We start from the raw sequence: 19,938 nt of genomic DNA on the forward strand, positions 1-19,938 counted from the left end.
AAAATACATGCAGTTCCCCACTTTGCTTTTTTTCCCATTTAACAATATATCTTGGAACTTTTCCCTATCAGTACCTAAAATCTTCCTCCTTGTTTTTACAACAGTGCAGTGTTTCCTTGTGTGGATGTCCCGTGGTTTCTTTAACCTGTGGCCTGTTGATGACCACGTGGGTTTCTTTGCTCTGCAGTGAGTAATCTCGCCATCCATGTCACGGGTGTACAAATACAAATGACATGTGTGCCCCAGGAAGTGGGGCTGCTGGGTGCATGCGAGTGTGCATCTGTAATTCTGAGAGCTTGTCAGGCTGCCTTCCACGGGGGCTGCCCCATGAGATGCCCAAGACGGGGTGTGAACCGCCTGCCCGCCCAGAGCCTTGCCCCCCCCAACCCCGCCCCAGCAGCAGAGCCGGTGTTTCTGCTGGGTGAGAACTGAGTCCACACAGGTAGAGGGGGGACTGGGAAGCTGTGATCCTTCCAAGTTTATAAGCAGAACGGTGTGTGTTTGCACAGATCTGTGCATTGATTCCAGGGAGGCGGGACTCCAGGTGAGAACGAGGCAGGGCCCCTGCTCTCCGGGATCAGCTCAAGGGCTGGCGGGGGAGCCAGTGAGTCCTGTGGAAGGAGGAGACTTAATGCAAAGCAGGATGAGGGGCTGGGGACATCGGCCGCCATGCCCCAGGCCCAACCCCCCTGCCTTGCTTCTCCCCCAGTACTGGCTCCTCAATGCAAATTGAAGGTCATGGAATATCATCAGTCTGATCTTCTCCTTCAGTCTCACCCATTTGGAGCGTGGGTTCCCCCACAGCAGTGACTCTTTTCCTTGGGGTCGGCACTCATGTGTTACTGAGCTTGGCGAGGGGTCCCCAGGGTGCCACTCCATTTTGTGCTGAAGGGGGGCATCAGGACCATCTCTCTGGTGTGGGACAGGTGGTCTCAGTGGGGATGCCTGTGGAAAGCCACTGTGGCCAGTGGTGTGACCGGGTTCAGAACGACACTGTTGGCTAAGCGTGGGGACACTGGGGCTCATGGAAGAACTAGCTTCCTCTTTCTAGCTTCTCCCAAGTGAAATAACAAATTGCTTCATTTTCTAGGAAGTTCTGAAAATAATGTAGCAGGTAGCATTTATTGAATTCGTCATTCTGGAACAGTTTTCCTGGGACAGCCAGTAGGAGGGGGTTTCTTTGCAGCTGGGCGCGAGTGCTGGTTAACACCCAGGCAGTGCTGGGGGCTGCTAGCCTGGACCTCCTCTGGGGTAGCCTCAGGCTCCCCTTCCTTCATTGACTGCCCCTTTGGCCTGTCGGGGCTGGGGACACAGTACGTGCCGTGTGTTTCCAAGCGGTTAGCCTTCTGGGCGAGGACACGGGACAAACATTCAAGTACAGCTCAAGGTACCGCATGCTGCGTGTCAGTCAGAAGTGGTAGGATTCCTCTCCTCTTGGCTTTTTGGAGCATGAACTAATGTATTGAGGGAGAAGCCTTCAGGCGGGTACCATGCTTACGTGTATATAAAGAGTGAGGCCACCTGATTGTTTCCTGAAGAACAGTGCCTGCGAGGGCCCCCTCTGCAAGGCGGCCACCTTCTCCCACAGTTCTTAGGCCCATGCTGGAGAGTTGTGGTTTGACCTTTTGCTTGGGGTCAGCTTCAGGTAACCCTGAATGAGGGAAGTCTGCCTGGTGAGGTTCTGCTTGTCTGGCTGATGGTGACCAGCTGGGTCAAGGGCACACACAGTGCTCCCGACAGATCCCTTCAGGTCGTCCTGAGGCCTGTCTGCCCTTCCCAGGTTGCAGAGCACATATCACCCAGCAGGAAGCCAGCTTTCTGGCTGCTGTTCTCCAGCTTCTCTGCCACCCCACGGTCTCCTCTCCTCTTACCTAGCGCCTGCAACCCTCCTCACTGCCTTCCTGCCTCCGGTCAGATCTTTAAACAGGAGGCATGTTAAAGATGGGGATTTGGTCATATAACCGCACTGCTCACAACTCTTAAGTGCTATAAACCAACGGGACTTAACAGACATGTACAGAACACCCCGCCCGACAGCAGTAGGACATATTCTTCTAAGATGCACAGGGAACATCGTCCAGGGTGGACTGTATGCTAGGTCCCCAAACAGGTCTCAGTAACTTGAAGAAGATTGAAATCGTACGCATTCCACAGTGGAATGAAGCTAGAAATCCATGAAAGAAGCAGCATTTGAAAATTCACAAATATGTGGAAATTAGACAACATACTCTTAAACAACAAATGATTCAAAGGTGAAATCCCAAGGGAAATTAGAAAATACTTTGCGATGAATGAAGATGAAAACATACCATACCATAATGTATGGGATGCGGCAAAGGCAGTGCCCAGTGGGAAATATGGTGGTACATTTAAAAAGGAGGAAAATCTCCAGTCAGTAACTAAACCTTACATCTTAAAGGAGCTAGATAAAGAAGACCAGGTTAAACCCAAAGCTAGCAGAAGGAAGGAAACAGTAACTACGAGAGCGCTGCAGACAGCATCTGCTCCTGCATAGGACACGGCCACCCAGCATGCCAGGCCTGGGGAGTCTGGGCACAGCGAGTGCATGGAGCTTCGGGTGGCTGATGGCTGGGGCCTCAGGTGATGTCCTGGGCAGCTAATCCCAGGAACTTTCTGCTAGACTGGTGACAAGGCAGGACCCAATGTCACCAGAGAGACTGGAACTCACAGTGGGACCAAGCAGCTTTTCAAGACAGTTTGTTCTTATTTGTGAATTCACTAGCCCTTTCCTGTGTGTTACTAGAGAAATCCATGTGAGGAAGGGTGTGGAGTTTTCTGATGTTCTGATGAGCAGCCTGTCCTGGATGGTTTGCTATTTAAGTAGCTTCTGAAGTGTGAGGTTTGACTTTGGAGCCTGGTGTCTACACTGCCACCTGGTGGCGGATCCAGGCCCTTCTGAGGGGATGGTGGGGGAGGCTGAACAGATCCGGAGGGCAGGGGAGAGCCAAAGAAAGGCTGTAAGTCAAACTTGCATTTTATTTTCAAATTGATATGCAGTAAATTTTGTACTTTTGTGTGCATTTATATGCATTTTAACACATGTACAGATTCGTGACACACCTCCACAACTAGGACCCAGGGCTTGGTGAAGAATTCTTAGACATCATGTCTGAGACATGAAAGCATGCTCTGTGGAAAATATTAATAAGTTGGACTCCAAAATTGAAAACTCTTGCAGTGCAAAAGTCTGTTAAAAGGATGAAAAGACAAAGTACAGACTGAGAGAAAATGTCAATATTGGCGAGCCGCTTGTCTGACAAAGGACTGGTGTCTAGAATATACACAGAACCTCTCAAAACTTAACATTAAAAATACAGTCTAATTACAAAGTGTACACAAGCAAGAACAGACATTTCACTGAAGAGAACACACAGATGGCAGAAGCGCACATGAAAAGTGTTCATTATCAATAGCTATTAGAGCAATGCAGACTAAGATCTCTATGAGATACCAACGACACGCACTTACTAGAACAGTTAACATTTAAAGGTGGTGAGAGTGTTCAATGCCAGCGAGGGTCCATCTGGCATCTGCTGCTGTTGGGAATCGCCCCTTTGGGAAACAGTTTGGCAGTTGCTTATAAAACTCAGCATGCGCTTAGGGGTGACCCAGCAACCACACCCCTGCACATTCATCCCAGAGAAATGGAAGTTTCCATGCACATGAAAACCCGTACACCCATGTTCATAGCATTGATTTTAATAGCAAGATATTGGAAATGACACCAATGGGCTTCAGTGGGTAAGTGGTTGAGCAAACCCTTCATACAACGTACATTCGTACAGTGGTGTACTACTCAGCAGTGACAATGAGAGAGCAATTTGGATGAATCTCAAAGGAATTACGCTGAGTGAAAGAAGACACTTTTAAAAAGCTGTATGATTCCATTTATCTGACCTTTTGGAAAAGGCTGAAACCGTAGAGATGAAGAACAGGCCGGTGGTTGCCAGCAGTGAGGGGTGCAGGGAGGGAGCGACACAAAGTTATGGCATGAGGAAGTGTTTGGGGGTGAGGGAGCCCTGTATCCTGCTTGTGGGGGTGTGTCATGAATCTGTACATGTGCTGAAATGCATATAACTGTACAGAAAAGGGTAAATTTACGGCACACTAATTTGAAAATAAAATGCAATTTTGACAAATAGTCCTTCTTTGGCTCTTCCCTGCCCTCCAGATCGGTCCAGCTTCCCCGGTGCTCACTGGCACACTCTCTTGCTGCCAGGCCAGTGTTTGTGCTGAACCTCTTGCCTGCAAACCCTCTTCCCTGGCACCTAGCCCCTTCCCGTGACCTGCTACCCCTTAGGTTTGCTTAGCCTTCAAGGAGAGGCTGTCCTGGAAACCGCCCCTGAGCCAGCCCCCTGCCTGGACCAGATGCTTGCTTTCTGCAACCTGGCTCAGCCCTTCACGCACGGTCGCAGAGTGGTTCGTGCAAACTTGGCTTTCCCAGAACCTCAGGTTCCCCATTTGTCAGTCCACTGGAGGCTTCTATTATGGTGCTCCCAGGGTTTTTCCAACTCAGAGATTTCTAGGTCAGTCAGAGCCAGCCTTCCTGGGTTCAAAACCATGACTGCCTGACTGTGTGATCTTGGGCAAGTTGCTTGCTGTCTTGTCTCATTCCTCTGTGAAACAGGCTGACTAATAAAATCACCTTTTAGAGATGCGGTGGGGATTAAGCTAGATCATGCATAAAAAGGACTTAGCACATGGCTTGGTAAGCGCTCAGGAAGAGTTAGCTGTAGTTATTGATAGCAGTCACCTTGGCAGCCTAAAAGTAACACAGGTTCCCAAGTTGCCCTGCCCTGATAAATCTGAATGAATGAGAGAAGCCCTGGGGGCCACCTGCATTTAAGAAAAAATGTCCCTGGGTATGATCACCATATTTAGCAAATAAAAATACAGGTCACCCAGCTTAATTTGAACTTCAAATACACAACAAATAATGTATTTGCATAAGTGTGTCCCATACAGTAATTGGGGCATACTTATACTAAAGTTTATTTACTGTGTATCTCAAATTCGGAGGTAAAGGGTATCCTGCATTTCATCTCCCCCCTGCTTTTAACTATATCCCCGGGGTGGGGAAGGGGCGGCCCTCCACAGCCAGCTGGCTTGAGGGCTCTGCTCCTGACTCCAGGTAGGGACCACTAGAGTTGGAGCTTCCCAGTGAGAAAATAGAAAATATTCTTTCACTTGCCACAGGGGGGAGCCAGAGGATGGCTTGTTCACTTGCTTTGCTGCGGGATTGGTGTCTAAGGAAGTACCAGTAGGTTGTCTGGCTCTCAACAAACCTCTCTTCACTTGAGAATCATATTCAGATCTTCAGGTTCGCCTCCCCTCGGGGTGCTGGGGAGGCGTGTAAGAATGGGATACAGAGCCAGCCAGCTCTCTGTCTTGGGCCTTACTTCAAGGTGCGGGGGCTAATCCAGCCCCTCAGGGGTTCCCTCTCTCCTGCCCTGCTCCCCCAGGCTGGCCGGCCCCCACACTGATGTCATAGCCCTATTCTGATATCACAGCCCAGCACTTGGAAGGTTCCCAGGCAGCCCAGATTCTGCCCTTAGAGCAGCCAAGGCTGACAGACGTCTCTGCAGGGGGTGAGAGGGGCTCGGGTGGCTGGGGGCCCCGGGGGCTGACCCTGAAGAACATCTGTGCGGCCTGCCATCCTTTTGCTCCAAAATGAAAACTTTCTAAAAGGTAGGACTCGGGAGGCCTTCCTGCCGTCCCTGCTGGCTGTGGTCCCCCGAGGTGGAGATACGTTCCTGGGGAGTGTGGCGGTGTTCTGGCTCTGCGGACAGTCCCTGCAGAACCCGCTGCCTCTGTGCCTTGGGGTGCAAGTGGCTGGAGAAGTGGTGGCGTCTCCGTGGCCCACTCAGCATTCTTTTCTTCCTTTTGAAGGAACGGCTTCCCGTAGTGCGGGCTTTCTTACTTGTTGGGGGGAGTTGCTCCTTAGGGCTTGGAAAACACCTGCGAGTGCTGTGCCGTGGTGAGTTCTTCCAGGGCCACCTCCTTCGCACTCTGTCTCTAGCGACCGGGCAGGGACAGGGGTATGTACCCTTCCCGAGACAAAAGGAAAACGTAGCCACATTCAAACTATTAACTCATAGACCCCGCAGTTGCAAGGAGAAGCCCCATCTGCTTGGCTGCTCAGAGGGTGTAATGAAGTCTCTTGTGAGCTCATTAAGTTAGTAAACTACTGACTGGCACGGATTAAACGCAGTAACTTTTCTCCAACTTCGGTGGGCATGAAGTCCCCTGGGGTGAGCAGGTAAAAAATTCCTAGGAGAGGAGTGCCAAAATGTGGATCTGATGGCTGGGTGGCTCCCAGAAGTTCCCATTGTTAGTAAGCATTCCATGCAGGGCTCGTGCCAGCCCCCCATGGAGCTCGTCTGGAGAAACGGGGACTGCCCACACTCCCTAGGTTGCTTGCCACAGCTGGTTTGTTTTTCCCGCTTACAGATCCCATGCGTTCCACGGAATAGTGAGCTTTAATTCTGCCTGACTGTCACTTTTGTAATGGTCTGGGTCCAGAGAGACAAAAAGGACTGTGTAGGGTATTCACCAGGTGCACCCAAACACAAATTCTCGGCCCCTCCCTTCCAGGTGTAGGTGCAGCCATTTTTTCTTCCCAAGACGAGGTATAGTGCCTGCATGGGGAGTGCCGTAGCCTCCACCAGTCACAGACTCTTCACGGTCCTCCCCTGACCTGAGAGGGTGGGAACATGGGTCTGAATTTCGGGTCGGTGAAACAGGTGGTGTTAAAGGGTGTTGCTGAGCAAAGGGACTGGCTTCAGTGGCCCTGGGCTGGACATTTAGTGGTGCCCACAAGGGTAGCCATTGCTCATGGTCCGCAGCTTGAGGTGGGTATTTCCTGCCCACTTTGGCTGTGAATCCCGGCTTTCCCAAGATTGCCACATAGCCCTCAGAACAAACAAACGCTGTCTAAGCCTAGTTTGGAGGGGACACTGGCATCTGCTTTGGAGCCCTTCGGGTTAGGCAGGGCTCAGTGTCCAGGCCCGCCGCAGCCCTTGTGGTCTCAGTTCTTCCTTTGTGCTGCTGGTCCACGTGCGAAGTGTCACACGTCCTGCCCCTTGGTTCTTGGCCCCCGGGTTGCAGGACGGAGGGGCTGACCTCACCCAAACCCTTCAAAGTGTGGATGGTCAGGCTCCCTAGTCCTCAGACGCTTGTCTGTGCTCACTCGTACCCAGGTCACCACTTGCTTTCACTTTGCAGCTTCAGCAGAATCTTGTGCATAGTTGTTGCTCAGTTCACACGGGTCAGTTGAAAGAGGGTAAGAGGTAAAAGCCCTAGGTAGGACAGTTGGATTCAAGGATGTTGCAAAACCCGGCGATAAGATTTTAAAAACCTTTGTTGTTGTTGTTGTTGTTATGGAAAATTTAAGATATAAACAGAAGTGGGACAGAAGCGTCTCAGGAACCTGCACATACCTGTCACCCAGTTATCAACCCAATCTCGCCCCTATGCCTCCACCTTCGTCCCCGTCCTGTGTCATTTTGAAGCCAATTGGAGATAGTGTGTCATTCCATTTGTCAATATTTAAGGATATACCTTTAAAAGATAAAGCTTCCTTTTTTTAAAAAAATTAACATAACCAAAGTACTATGAACACATCTAAAATTTAACACTGCATTGGATTGAGGTTTATTTAAAGGATCCAGCACTCTCCCTGGTGTCCTAGAGGATGTGAGGGAGCTGGAAGAGGGGAGGGAGGGGCTGAGAGACGGGGACACGTGTGCTTCCAGCAGAGAAGGCTGGGATTTATTTGTCTGGTCTGAAGTCAGCATTTCTCCGCTGGGAGAGAGTCCTTCCCAAAGAAGCAGGCTTGGCGCAGAGCGGGAGGTCACTGAAGGATGGGGACTTCTGATGGCGTGGCCTCACCAGGGGGCCCTGCAGGGTCAAGGCTGGGCCCCGAGTTGGCGTCAATTCTCAAGCGTCCACACCAGCAGAGTCAAGAGCCGCCAGAGAAGAATGTAGCAAAGTGATTGAATTTTGTTCCGTAAGAGGCATTGACCATTTGGATTTAGATGTGGTCTGTGACCCATACAGATGGCAGCGGCTTACCCGTGAGGCACCCATATAAATCAGTGCCCACTCAGGGTAAATGGGTCACCAGCGAGTCTGAATATCTGTGCAGGATTCAAGGAGATTGATGCTCAATTCTCAGAGAAAGTGAGTTGGATTTTCACCTAAGGGGGCAGGCAGTGTGTGTTCTGACCTTGCCTCTTCCCGTAGAAGCCTCTCTGCCTGCTGAGCCCAAGAGCCAGCCCAGAGGCGGCCCCCTTATTTCAGTAGAAAAATAGGCATTCTGAACTTTTTTTTTTATCGGGAGGGGGTCCTTCATAAGAGAATGAGTAGGATCAGAAGGTCAGAGTCATTTGACAAGAAAAAGCAGACAAAAAGGTCAATCTGTATTTGACATAGTCTTACCATTAAGGTGGTTTAAGAATCATTTCCCTGCCAGGGCAAGTATCTTGATTATTAATTGCTTCCTTGGTAACTAAAGGGCATGAGAGCACTTTCCTTTGTGGTTAGTCACAGATTGGAAAGGATTATGCTTTGTTGCCACGCAGACATTAACCTGCTTGTGGAGCTGCAGGCATGAGCTCCAGGCTCTGATGCAGGCGAGGCTGTGGCTCGCTCACTGTGTCACTAGTTCCCGAGGCAGGGGGCCTCGGGGGGCAGGTTGGAATGCGTGACCTAAATGCATTCGTGCCTAAAGGCATGTGGGGCTGGGATCTCTCTCTAGGTACCTCCTGCATTTCACTCTGCCAGTTAGAGCTTTGATTGGGAGATAAACCTGGAAAGGTCAAGGCTAGGTATTCTGGGCTATGGAACTCAGAGGCCGGCTCTGTTGCACCTTCCCCACCCCAGGTACCCCCGCCCCCCAGCAGTTGCAGAATCTCACTTGCACAGTGGCTTGAAGGGCTGTGACTAATAAAAGGGGTGCAACCTGTGGGATCCTGGCTTTGCTGAGTCCCTTTGCGACTTTGGACAGGGCCCTCAATCCCTCTAGCCTCAATTTCTCTGCCCATCACAGGGAAGAATAAAGTCTATCACAAGATGGCTGTGATGATAAATAACAGCAACAATAATAATACAGCAAAAGAACACAAAACAACTTTAGGTGAGAGAGAACCCTGTGGTGCAGGTGACAAATACCAGACGTCACTACCACCTGCTGCCCCGGATCTTCAGGCCGAATCCCTAGTTGGCAGAAAAGTCTGTGACAGTCTCATGCATGTCAGTATGTCTCCTAACTGCGCCGGAAACACCTTTATAGACGTGGGCCTGTTTACTAATATTTTTAAAATGATTTTGTCATGGCTTTCTATTCAGGGCCAGTTGGCGGCAAGGAACAAAACCCCACTCCAACTGTCTGAAGTAAAAGTAAGGGGCTGTGCTCAGGACACGTCCTGGAGCGACAGGATGTGTCAGCAGCTGCTCCCTCTGGAATCCCATGTCTGGCTTTCTCCCAGGGTCCCCTGCATTTCCTTTCCTTCTGCAGACTGGCTTCTCTGTTCCTCAACACCTCTGCTCTCCCCTGGGCCTGGCCTGGCTGGGCCTGGCCTCAGGCTGCTCTCTCTGTGTCCCAGCTTCACATTCCTGAGCGGGAGGCCTCAGTGCCGCCCAGAGCAGGTACCAGCCCTAGTCCCATCATCGGGCGTGGCCAGAGGTGGGCAAGGTCTCATCCTGGAGGGGCAACCTGAAAGTGTCTAATGAGGGAACGTGAAATCCTGCTTCCCTTTTGGGTTCTCCTGAGATGCTATCTCTCCTGCAGGCTCTTCCCTGACCACCTCCAGCTTCCATCCAGTGGCCCCCCCCTGCCCCCCCCCCCCAGGAGCAGGAGCAGGAACAGGAGAAAAAACAGGAGGGCTGGCAGCAGCTGTATGGGCTTCTCTAGCTCTGTGGCTGCCGTGGCCTGGGCCTGGCCAAGGCAAGGGAACTGCTGTGGACTCAGACCTGGCTTTGGAGGAAGGCCAGGCCAGCAGGCAGGTGCAACAGCCGTGACTTGTGGAAAGGACACATCCCTGGAGGCAGGGGCAGGAGGCACAGAAAATTCTAGAGGTCCATGACAGGCAGGCTGGATTGCCAGGGAGGGCCTGTGAGCACGGGAAGAGTTGGGCCCAGTGGAGGCAACCGCTCCAACTGCCTCTGTCCGTGCAAGGTGCATCTGGGCGCTGTGGTGCCCAAAGCCCAGGGCCTCAGCATGATTCTGGCACCGTGGGTTGGCGTGAGCTGCTGTCCTCCTCTGCCGGGGTTGCCCAGGGGCGGGGTCAGCTCCCACTCTGCCAGCTTAGGTAGCTTCCTTTGTTCTGTGGCCTGCGGTCTCTGGTGGTGGCTACCTGTTTGAAAAATGGGTTTCACTGCAGAGGTTTTGAAAACCGTTAGTCCAGAGCTCTCGCCTGACATCCGGATTGGCTCTCCAAACCAACGCTGAGCCTGAGGGTGGCAGGGGGCTCAGGCAAGGGGCAGGGCTTTGTCGTTTCCGTGACCTCCCTGCTCCCCAAACCTTAGTCCCCCACTCCACGTGTGAAGGGGAGCGTGGGGGCAACTCCCCAGGAGGCTTCACATACCCTGGCCAGGTTTGCCCAGCCCGGGTTTAGCTGGCAGTGCTGTCCAGCGACCGCCACGTCCAGGTCCTTTCTCTGTCCACGGAAAGGACAGAGGCTGTGCTCATGCGTGGGCACTCAATGCCTGGATGCAGGAGGAACATTCTGTCCTGCCCCCAGATGTTGGGTGTGCACAGGGCCACGCACTCGTAAGCCGCTTTTGTCCAGGTGAGAGCTGGGGAGATTGGAGCTGGGCCAACAGGGAGCCATGGTGTAGGGAGGCGGGTCAAATGCAGGCTGCGCAGGCAGGAACCTGCCCTCTGTAGATGGATGGGAAGTCCTTGTAGCGGGTTCGAGTGGGACCAGGATGGAGACGGCTGGTCGGGATTCCAATGGGGGGTTCTGGTTTCGGATGACTGAGTGGTAGGTTTTCCTCTCCCACCAGCACCTAGTTTACATTTTTCTTTGAAAGACAGTTGGAGATACTTGACTGCTCACAGACGGAGTAGCTTCTCTTGAGGAATGGGATTTCCATTTGAATAAGACTCTTGAGTAGCAGCCCCCCAGGCCCTCCTGGGAAGAAGCACCGGCTACATCAAGCCCATCTTTCCTCAGCTCCGTTAAGCAACAGAAGGGGGAAGCCAGACTGGCCCACGGGACGTCTTGTCACTGACTGGCCCACGGGACATCTTGTCACTGACAGGCATCGGTGCATTTGCAGAGAGCTCCTGCTCACAGGTGTTCTGTGAGCTCAGCCAGAAGTGTCACCTTCAGTGCCTGGCTACAGAATCCTTAGGCCTGGCCATCCTGGCGGCAGCTGTGGTGGGCCCAGGCGAGCTTGTGACTGACTGGTCAGGCCTCCTTTTTTTGTCTCCTCTGTTGAGCACCATCCACCATTGCCTTTGCCTCTCTGGGCCCCAGGTTCCTATCTGCAGAAGGGAAAGGGTAAGGCAGCAGTTAGACAGCTGGTGTAAGCCCCGTGTGCTGTGGAGTGTCTCTGTCGCTCTGTCTCTCAATTTCTCTCTCTCTCTCTCTCTCTCTCGTGTACACACACACACTCACACGATGCCTATTATACCATGAGTGTTCCCCCAACACCCTCCTGACTCCCCAGCCCAGATGTACTCCCCACCCCCAGTGGGTGCTCTCCTGGCTCCTGGTGCCTCTTCTTCACAGGACTCACCACAGCTGTGGTTGTTACTCACTTGCGTACGTATCTGTCTAATGTCTGACTTCCCTGATAATCCCAGTGCCGAGAGCCTTGCTCATCTCAGAGTGGACAGGCAGCAACTATCTACTGGGTGGATAAAGGAAGGGAGGGAGGGAGCACGAATGAAAGAATGAGGTGAGAAGTGAGTGCCTGATGCTTTGGCCAGGCACAGTGGTTCCTTTGGCCCGTCCACACCGGGTGCAGAGCCTCCAGATGAGGATTGTGTGGGGGTCCTCACGGAGCCACGTTTGAAGAGCAAGTCATCCTAAAGAGCATTACTGGGAATGCAGGAGGGCAGGAGGGACTCCAAGGTGACTCCAGGTAGCGAAGCCAGAGAGATCGCAGTGGGAGCAACGGTGTCCTTAGCAATGAACGGTCCAGGGGTGGTCGCCATATTTAGCTGCTGCTGTTCCCTTGAAATGCAATGCGGGGCGGGAGACGCTTGGCTGTAAGTGATAATACAGGTGTCTGAGCTTCGCACCTGTGCAAGATCAACATAGAGTGTTCTGTGTCTCCTTAGTGGAGGGCCAGCCCCGGGCGCCAGCAGCAGGGTCCTGACCATCGGTGAGAGGTGGCTCCTGGGAGAAGGAAGGGTTTGTGTAGGGCGGGGCCCCACTCGGCTGTTCAGCTGTGGTCTGTGGACAAACCTACCAATTTGGACTCCTCATCTCTGCAGCAAGGGCGGTCTTGATCCTGGCCCAGTGGACCACAGGGTGGCTGTGAGTCTGGGTGAGCGTGTGCAGGAGAAGGAATTGCCAGGGTCACCACTGGGGTTGCCGTTGTCATTGGCAGGGCATCCAATGGATTTGGGTCGTCCTCAGCTCCCTGTGGTGTGATGGCCTTTGTGGGGAGCATGGTCGCTGGAGTAAGTGCCAGGTGCCAGGAAACTAGCTCTGTGCTGTAGTCACAGATGCACCGGCACCCGAGACCAAGTGCTAGAGGCGAGAGGGTGTTCTTGAACATTCCTTCCTTTTAATAAAAAAGCTTTATTGTTTTGTAAAAGCACTCAAGGTGCAAACCATACTGAAAAATACATAAAAAGGAGAAAATTCTTTAATCTGTGAACCCTGAAAAGATCACTGTAGGATCTTTACTGAACAGCATTTCAGTCATTTCTTCATGCAGCTACATGCATTTAGATGGAAGGTATATACTTTCGTATCAGTGGGAAAATTCCCAATGTTCAGTTGTGTAACTGAATCGTTAAATTCAACAATGTGCCATCACTTTTTATGCATTATGGAACACATAACTTTGTATTTTGGAAACTCGAATAAATTACATACATGTGCATATACACCTACACATACAGAACCCCGTGTTCTTATCACTCACCTTCCGACAATTAGCAACTTAGTGGCCAATCTCATTTCATCTCAGCTTCATATTCTGTCTCCCCCATTATTTTTTTTCGTGTGGTGAATACACATAACATAAAACTCACCATTAGTGGCATTTAGCATTCACAACGTCATGTAGCCACAACCTCTATCTAGTTCCAGAACATTTTCAGTACCGCCGTACCCATTACTCTGCTTTCCCACCTACTATTTTAAAGTGGCCACATTTTACATTATATGTGTTCGTTTATATCTCTAAAAAACAAGGACTCTTAAAATGCAGAACCACTGTCACACCTGAAATAACAAATCTTTAATATCACCACCTATTTAGATATCTTATTAAAATGTCATTTTTAATGGTGTGCAATATTCCATCAAATGGCTGCAGCATACTGTAATTAAACATTTCTAAACTAGTTAGGTTGTTTGCACTGATTCCCTGTTACCAAAAAAGACACTGGGACGGGATTTCTGTACTCACCTTTTTTTTGGCGGGGGGGCATTAGTATGAATATTTCCTAAGGGTAAATTCTTAGAAAAGAGATTACTGGGTCAAGTGTGTGCTTCCCATTTTGATACTCTTACCAAGTTATCCTCCACAAAGATTGTCTCGGTTCATACTCTCCTTCAGCAGAAACGCATGGCTTGGTGAAGGGAAGGTGCTCCCTGGAAATCCTTCTCTGTAGCTCATGTAAATGTGCCATTACTGTTCCATTTGTACAGAAATGCTTGTTACCCTGGGCTCAGGGTCCCCCAGGGCTATCTCAGCTCAAGGCTATGGAGTGATGACTGAATGAGGGAGAAAAATGTGGCAGCGCCCATAGTGACAGCCCTCAGGGCCCTTCAGCGGAGGGAGGGCGCGGAGCTGTCGGGGAGAGTGATGGCAGCTGCCTCGGAGGGCAGGTAGGCAGAAGGCACAATTAGCGGAGCCGGGCTGGTTTGCAGACGTGCTCATCAGTCTGGGAGCCACAGAAGCTGGTGGGAGGAAATCAATACTCTGTCTCTTGGAAGAGAGCGAGGCAAAGGAACCCGTGAGAACAACCCTTCTGTGCTATTCTCTCAAACTGGATTTCCTATGCTACTAAAAACCTTACAGTGACATTAAAGGGAATTTAAAACAAAGGAAAGCATCGCCATGTTCCCAGCCATTGCCACTCCCTTGGGGCCCCGCTCCTGGCACGCAGACCCTCCCCCGCACACACACACCTGAAATTGTGCGGCCGACCATGAGTGCATTCCCAGCTGCTCTGCAACCCTGGGTGTCGCTTCTTTATGCTCTGTTCTGTGGACGAGAGTCGAACCCGTTTCCTAACCCTGCTGGTCTTTGCTTGCACATTTGAGCCGCTCCCCGTGGTGGCCTGTTACAAATGTAATGCCCCCCCCAAACATGCCCTCAGACATGTCCACGAGTGCAGCCCCCCTCTCTCCTCTGATACTTCCCGAGGAAAGTCGTGCTGGGGAGGAGGTGTGAATGGTATTAAAGCTCTTGATTCCACTGTGCTCCGGCCCAGTTGTTTTCAAGGAGAGGAGTGCCTCTCAGGAGGGCCATAAGCTCATAAATCGTAAGGAGCACAACACGTGTGTTATCTAGAAATAATCATTCATATATTGTGGCACGTGATCACACTTGGTTTTTGGTGGAGTACATAAACCTAGTGACTGGGACACCTGGCTTGTGGGTTCTTGGAGGACCAGTGTCACCTCTCCTACTCTCTCTGCCCGGCACCCAGAACTGAGTGGCTATCCACAGACTTGGGCAAATGCTTCCAAAAGGTGGTCCTGGGCAGCCCTGCCACCTGGCTTGCTCCAATGTCTTCCTGCCTTGGCCTCCCTGAGCCTCCTGGGTGCGCTTACTACTGTAATTACTGTAGAAGCTGGACAGGAGTGCTTCCTAGTAACCAGGACCCACATCCATCCATCCTTCCCTGGGAGAGCTCCAGAAAGTTTCCTTTTAAAAAAAAGCATCTCCAGTGTCTTTCCAGAATAAAATAGAAATGGAGCCAAGGAGACAAGAGGGATTCAGTTTCGTGCTTGAGCGATGGGCAGAAGGACTGTGGACCCATTCCGGGTTGGATACTCTTTCCCTGCACGTGGCTGGTCCTTGCCACCTGCCCGGGCCACCTGCGCAGCCCTGCCCTGGGCCACTCCTTCCCTCCCCGTGCTCCCTCCCGCGCATCCCCACTCCTCAGGCTCGCCTGAGGCTCTTCAGCATTCCTTTTCTCCTCATTTTTTTTCACCTCTGTATTTCACATGTGCCAGTTGATCGCCATTCAGTACAGAGCAAAAACCCTTCATCTATTTGTAGCCTATTGAAAACCAAATGCAGGTGCCTGAATTGAATGATCATTCAGGCTGAGCAGTCTGAGCCCTTAAGGGGCTCACAGCCCTGGGCGGGCGTGGAAAGGCATGTTACTGAACAGCTGGGAGTACCCGGTATCAGTGTCTGGCTCCCAGCGTTGATGCTTCTCCAGCAAAAATACCGTGATGCCCCATCTCCTCTCAGAATCTGGCCAAGTGACCATGCAGTAGCAGCCCCTGGGGACAGACTCAGCCGCCAGTGAGTGGCACAGCTGCTGAAACTCTCACCCAGGAGTTTTACTCGGCCCTACTGTGTGTAACCTGACATTCGAGGTGGTGACAGATGCCCCAGGGTGGAGACTCTGGCATTTTCCACACTCAGCTGCAATGTACCCTGGCCACTGAGATACCCTTAAACTGTTCTAATTTAATCCCTTTGGCATCTGTGTGACCAACTTCTGTCCACTCGCCTCATTTCGAACAACCCAAAGGTAAATGCAATGCACTAATTTTATTTTAACATTGAAAATGTTTCTCTTATCCCACTAATACACACACACAGGAGTGAAAGCAGTGCTGTACTGAAGAGCAGCTGTCTGGCTGCCCTCGCCCTCCCCTCTCAGCAGCCCTTCCTACATTGGGTTAACCCCGTGTTCCCTTCCACACACTGAGTCACTTGTCCTTCGGCTCAGGCCCCAACGTGCGTTGTGGGTGTGGAGAGGCCAGGGCAGGAGCTTGGAGGTCTCTTGGCCAGCGTGCCCACTGTGCACCTCCCCGCCGATAGGCTGATTCTTTGCATTTCTTTGTGTAAAATGCTCTGAAGTGTGTTGAACCATTCTGACCTTGGGCTGCTTGGAGGGAAGGAGACCCACTAAAGGACATACCCCATGACCTTTCCCTGCACCCGGGTGCTGAGGCTGACCGTGAGAGGTGCTGGGTTCGGGGTAGGGCATGTGTGGGGCATTTTCTCGGTGAGTTGAGTCGTCCACTGAGAGGGCGGAAGCATTACCTCTGTTCACGGAGGAGGACCTCAGTGCCTTGCCCACAGTCGTAGTTAGGAAGTGGTAATGCTTTGGTTGATACCTGTCTGCTCGACTAGACTGTTAGCTCCAAAGAACACCAAGTGCTAGGCCTGACACACAGGAGATGCCCAGGAGATGCCCAGGGAATGCATGGTGGCACCAAAACCCAGACAGACTTCCAAAGCTTCGAAGCTGTGCCTCCCTGCGTCCCCCAGGTGAGAACACAGTGAAGGACAGGAACAGGTAGGGCTGCTTTTGTTTCTTTTTTGGTAGGGGACCCCCAAGAGTGGGCCGGTTTTCTCAGGAGGTGACCCTGGAGATCTGGAGTTCGTAACTCGAAAGAGGCAACACAGCCTCCCTGAAGTCCAGGTGCTCTCTGGCCGTGTTGGAATAGCAGCCGTTTCGTTACACTGACCCTCAGGGAGAGGGAAATTCAGCTTGTGAACTGGGTTTTTATTGGCCTTGGCGCTGATGCCCTCCTGCCTAAAAGCCGCTGGAGAGGATGATCTGCAGCCACAGACTGAATCCTGTCGGAGAAACACCTCTGCTCCTGCAATGGTCCTAGCCTGCTGGGGCACGGATTCCCCAGGGAACACGAATCATGACCCTGATTGGACCTTGGACCATGCACTGGCCTTGTGTGGGCCAACTGGGGAGTGGGATCTGCCCCCCGGGGGAAGCTGCTGCCCTGAGGGAGCCAGGAAGTAGCTGGGCTTCCAGCAGGGGGTGGAGGATTTGACCACAGAAAGGTCCCGGGCCTCGTCATCTGGGTGGCTTTCGGTGACTGTCCCCACTGAAGGGCGTGTGGAGAGCAGTTTCTTCATAGACACCCACTCATTTTTGTCACCAGTACACGTCTTTTAAAAGAAAAATATTTACTGGCGTATAATTGCCATGCAATAAACTGCCTATAGTTAAAGTGTACAACTTGATGAGCATTGACCTATGTGTGCGTCTGTGAAATCGTCACCACAGTCAAAATAATGGGGGTCACCAGCACCCCCAAAGGCTCCCATGTCCCTTTGTGATTCCTCTCCCTCCCCTTCCGCCTCCCCAGGCAACCACTAACCTGCTTTCCAGCACGAGAGGTCAGTGTGCATTTTCTAGCATTGTCAGGAAATGGAATTACACAGTATACACTCTTTCTGTTTGGCTTCTTCCCCCTGGCATAGCTATTTTGAAATTCTTCCATGTTGCTGCACGGATCACCAGTTGGTTCCTTTCCACTGCCAAGTGGTATTCACCGCTAGATGCACCCTCACTTTGCCCACTGCCTGCTTTGGGGCATTTGGGTGTATGGCAGGCTTTGGCTGTTACAGGCAGCTGCTACTGTTACCGGCCCAATTCTGCAGCAGGGGCCGGCCCTGCCCGGGCACGGTCCAGGACCTGTTTCATGTCAGGCACCCTGCAGGCTCTTGACTTGTGCAGGACTGAAGGCAGGAGTCCAGGGGAAAGTGAGAGTAAGTTTATCAAAGCTTGGGACAGCGAGGCAAAGGAAGGGCCCTCAGGATAGAAGAAGCCGCGTGTGTGTCTGAGGAAAGGGAGGCGTGGGCGTGCCCGACGAAGAGCGCAAGCTGGTGTTCTGGGTCCTGAGGGTTCTCTGTTTTCCGTGGGCAGGGATTTCAGGGCAGGTCCCAGGGGAAAATCTCAACAGAATAGTCATCAGATCTCCAGGTGCCTTGTTTAGTGTGCTGATGTATCAAAATAAGCGTATAGTGGGGTCAGGGGTCATTGTCTGGTTAGTTTCGCCTCTCTCTTGGATTAGTCTGGCTCTAATTGTTTTTTTGTTTGTTTGTTTTGTTTTGCTGTCTACCTCCCTGACTAAGGTGATATAAACCATCTGCTGTTAGCATCTTCACTAGGGAAGATAGGGCCTCGTGATTTATTAGCTGGCTGTTAATTGCTCAGCTGTTCTGGCTGTTTGCTCAGCCATTTGTCTCAGTTTCCTCATTCCATTTGCCAGGGAATTGTCCTAGTTTTTCACTAACCTGCCTCCCTATGAACGTCTGTGTCCAAGCCTGCGTATGGACATAACGCTTTCTGTTCTCCTGGGTGGAGATACCTAGGAGTGGAATGGCTGGGTCATAGAGTAGATCTGTGTCTGACAGTTAAAGAAACGGCCACCCTGACTTCCAAAGAGGCTGTACCATTTACGTGGCCACCACACGTGGCAGAGTCAGGGCTTGGGGACACCGAGTCAGCCCTCCCAGGGCAACCGGAGGAAGGGAGTGCTCAGCACAGGTTTTCCTGATGAACAGACACTCATTTTGCCTTTTAAAAATGGTTGTATGTCTTCCCAAATATTACAGCGTCTTTCTTATATGTCCTCTTTCTTGCAAAGAGCAGGGACCTGGGCATTTACTGGTTCCCTGGAGGGGAGTCGGTCAAGGCTGCTCACTGCAGACTCAGGTTCTGCCTGTTTCCGTTCCCCCAGGACATGAAATAGCACATCTCAGAGGCGGGGAGGCTTGTTCTGAGAGCATATTTCTCTCTAAAGGTAAAGGAATAACTATAGTACTGCTAATACTGCTGTTCCTCAAACCGGACTGGTCAGGGAAAAGATTCGCCTTTGGGAATGTTGGAATAGAAGGCAACTTTTAGAGAGTCCTTCCTTTGGAAGTGGAAAAACAGTGACTGCTTTACACAAGATGGGCCTCTTCTCAGCCTGGCGTTCCTCACCAACACTGTCCCGGGCCTGGAAGCTTCCCACAGTGGTTGGTGCCAGGCAAGTAACAGAGAGGAGGGCTGGGATCTCGGAAACGTCCCTGTCGTCACTCAGCACCGGGTTTCTGGAGGTTGTTTTCAGCCCGTGAGTGTCTGCAGAGTGACAGAAGCAGGGACAGCGCTTTCAGAGGTGGCGTAATGCAGCTGTGGTGCAGCCGTGGCGCCGTCCTGAGTGGGTCGTCTCACAGAGCCAAGTGTGCGGCTGCCTGTTAGGATGCAGCAGGTGCAAGTCCCCGGTTTTCCTCTTAAAACCAGAGCGGCATCTCCAGAAAGAGAGTTATGCATTTACGGGAATTCACTTAGTGATGAAGGTGCCGTTCAAATCACTTGGGGAAGAAGAGACCATTAATGAGTGCGCTTTGAGTTATAGCCTCCTGGACTTCGTTTCTGCGCAGGGTGTGAGGTGAGCATCTGGTTTTACGTTTCCCAAAAGTAGTGCAGTGGCGCCTCGGTGCTCGTCGGTGATCCGCTCCGACGACGAGTGGTGAGCAAGCGATGATGGATGAAGCCCTGTATCATGCAGGGCAGCGTGGGGACTCACGCAGGTTCTAGCAAGTGCAGTGAGGGGCGAGCAAGTGCCGAGGGCCGAAACACTTCTCGTCCAAGTGCAGTGGGTACCAGGTTTGACGAGTTCTGAAGCTGACGGGTGCCGTGGTACCACTGTACATCTAATTTTCCCAACAGAATTTTTTCCATTTTGAACACTCGGCTACCCATTGGTCTCTTGATAGCAATTCCTGTGCCCGTATCCCACAGTT

At 51.7% G+C, this 19,938-nt stretch overlaps 1 protein-coding gene across 2 annotated transcripts in view; it reads left to right on the forward strand.

Moving 5' to 3' along the window:
• Positions 1 to 19,938, forward strand: part of OSBP2 (oxysterol binding protein 2) — a 130,599-nt gene that overhangs the window by 27,695 nt on the left and 82,966 nt on the right. The window lies entirely within an intron of this gene.

This window comes from Phyllostomus discolor, chromosome 13 (genome assembly GCF_004126475.2).
Source record: "Phyllostomus discolor isolate MPI-MPIP mPhyDis1 chromosome 13, mPhyDis1.pri.v3, whole genome shotgun sequence".
NCBI lineage: Eukaryota > Metazoa > Chordata > Mammalia > Chiroptera > Phyllostomidae > Phyllostomus > Phyllostomus discolor.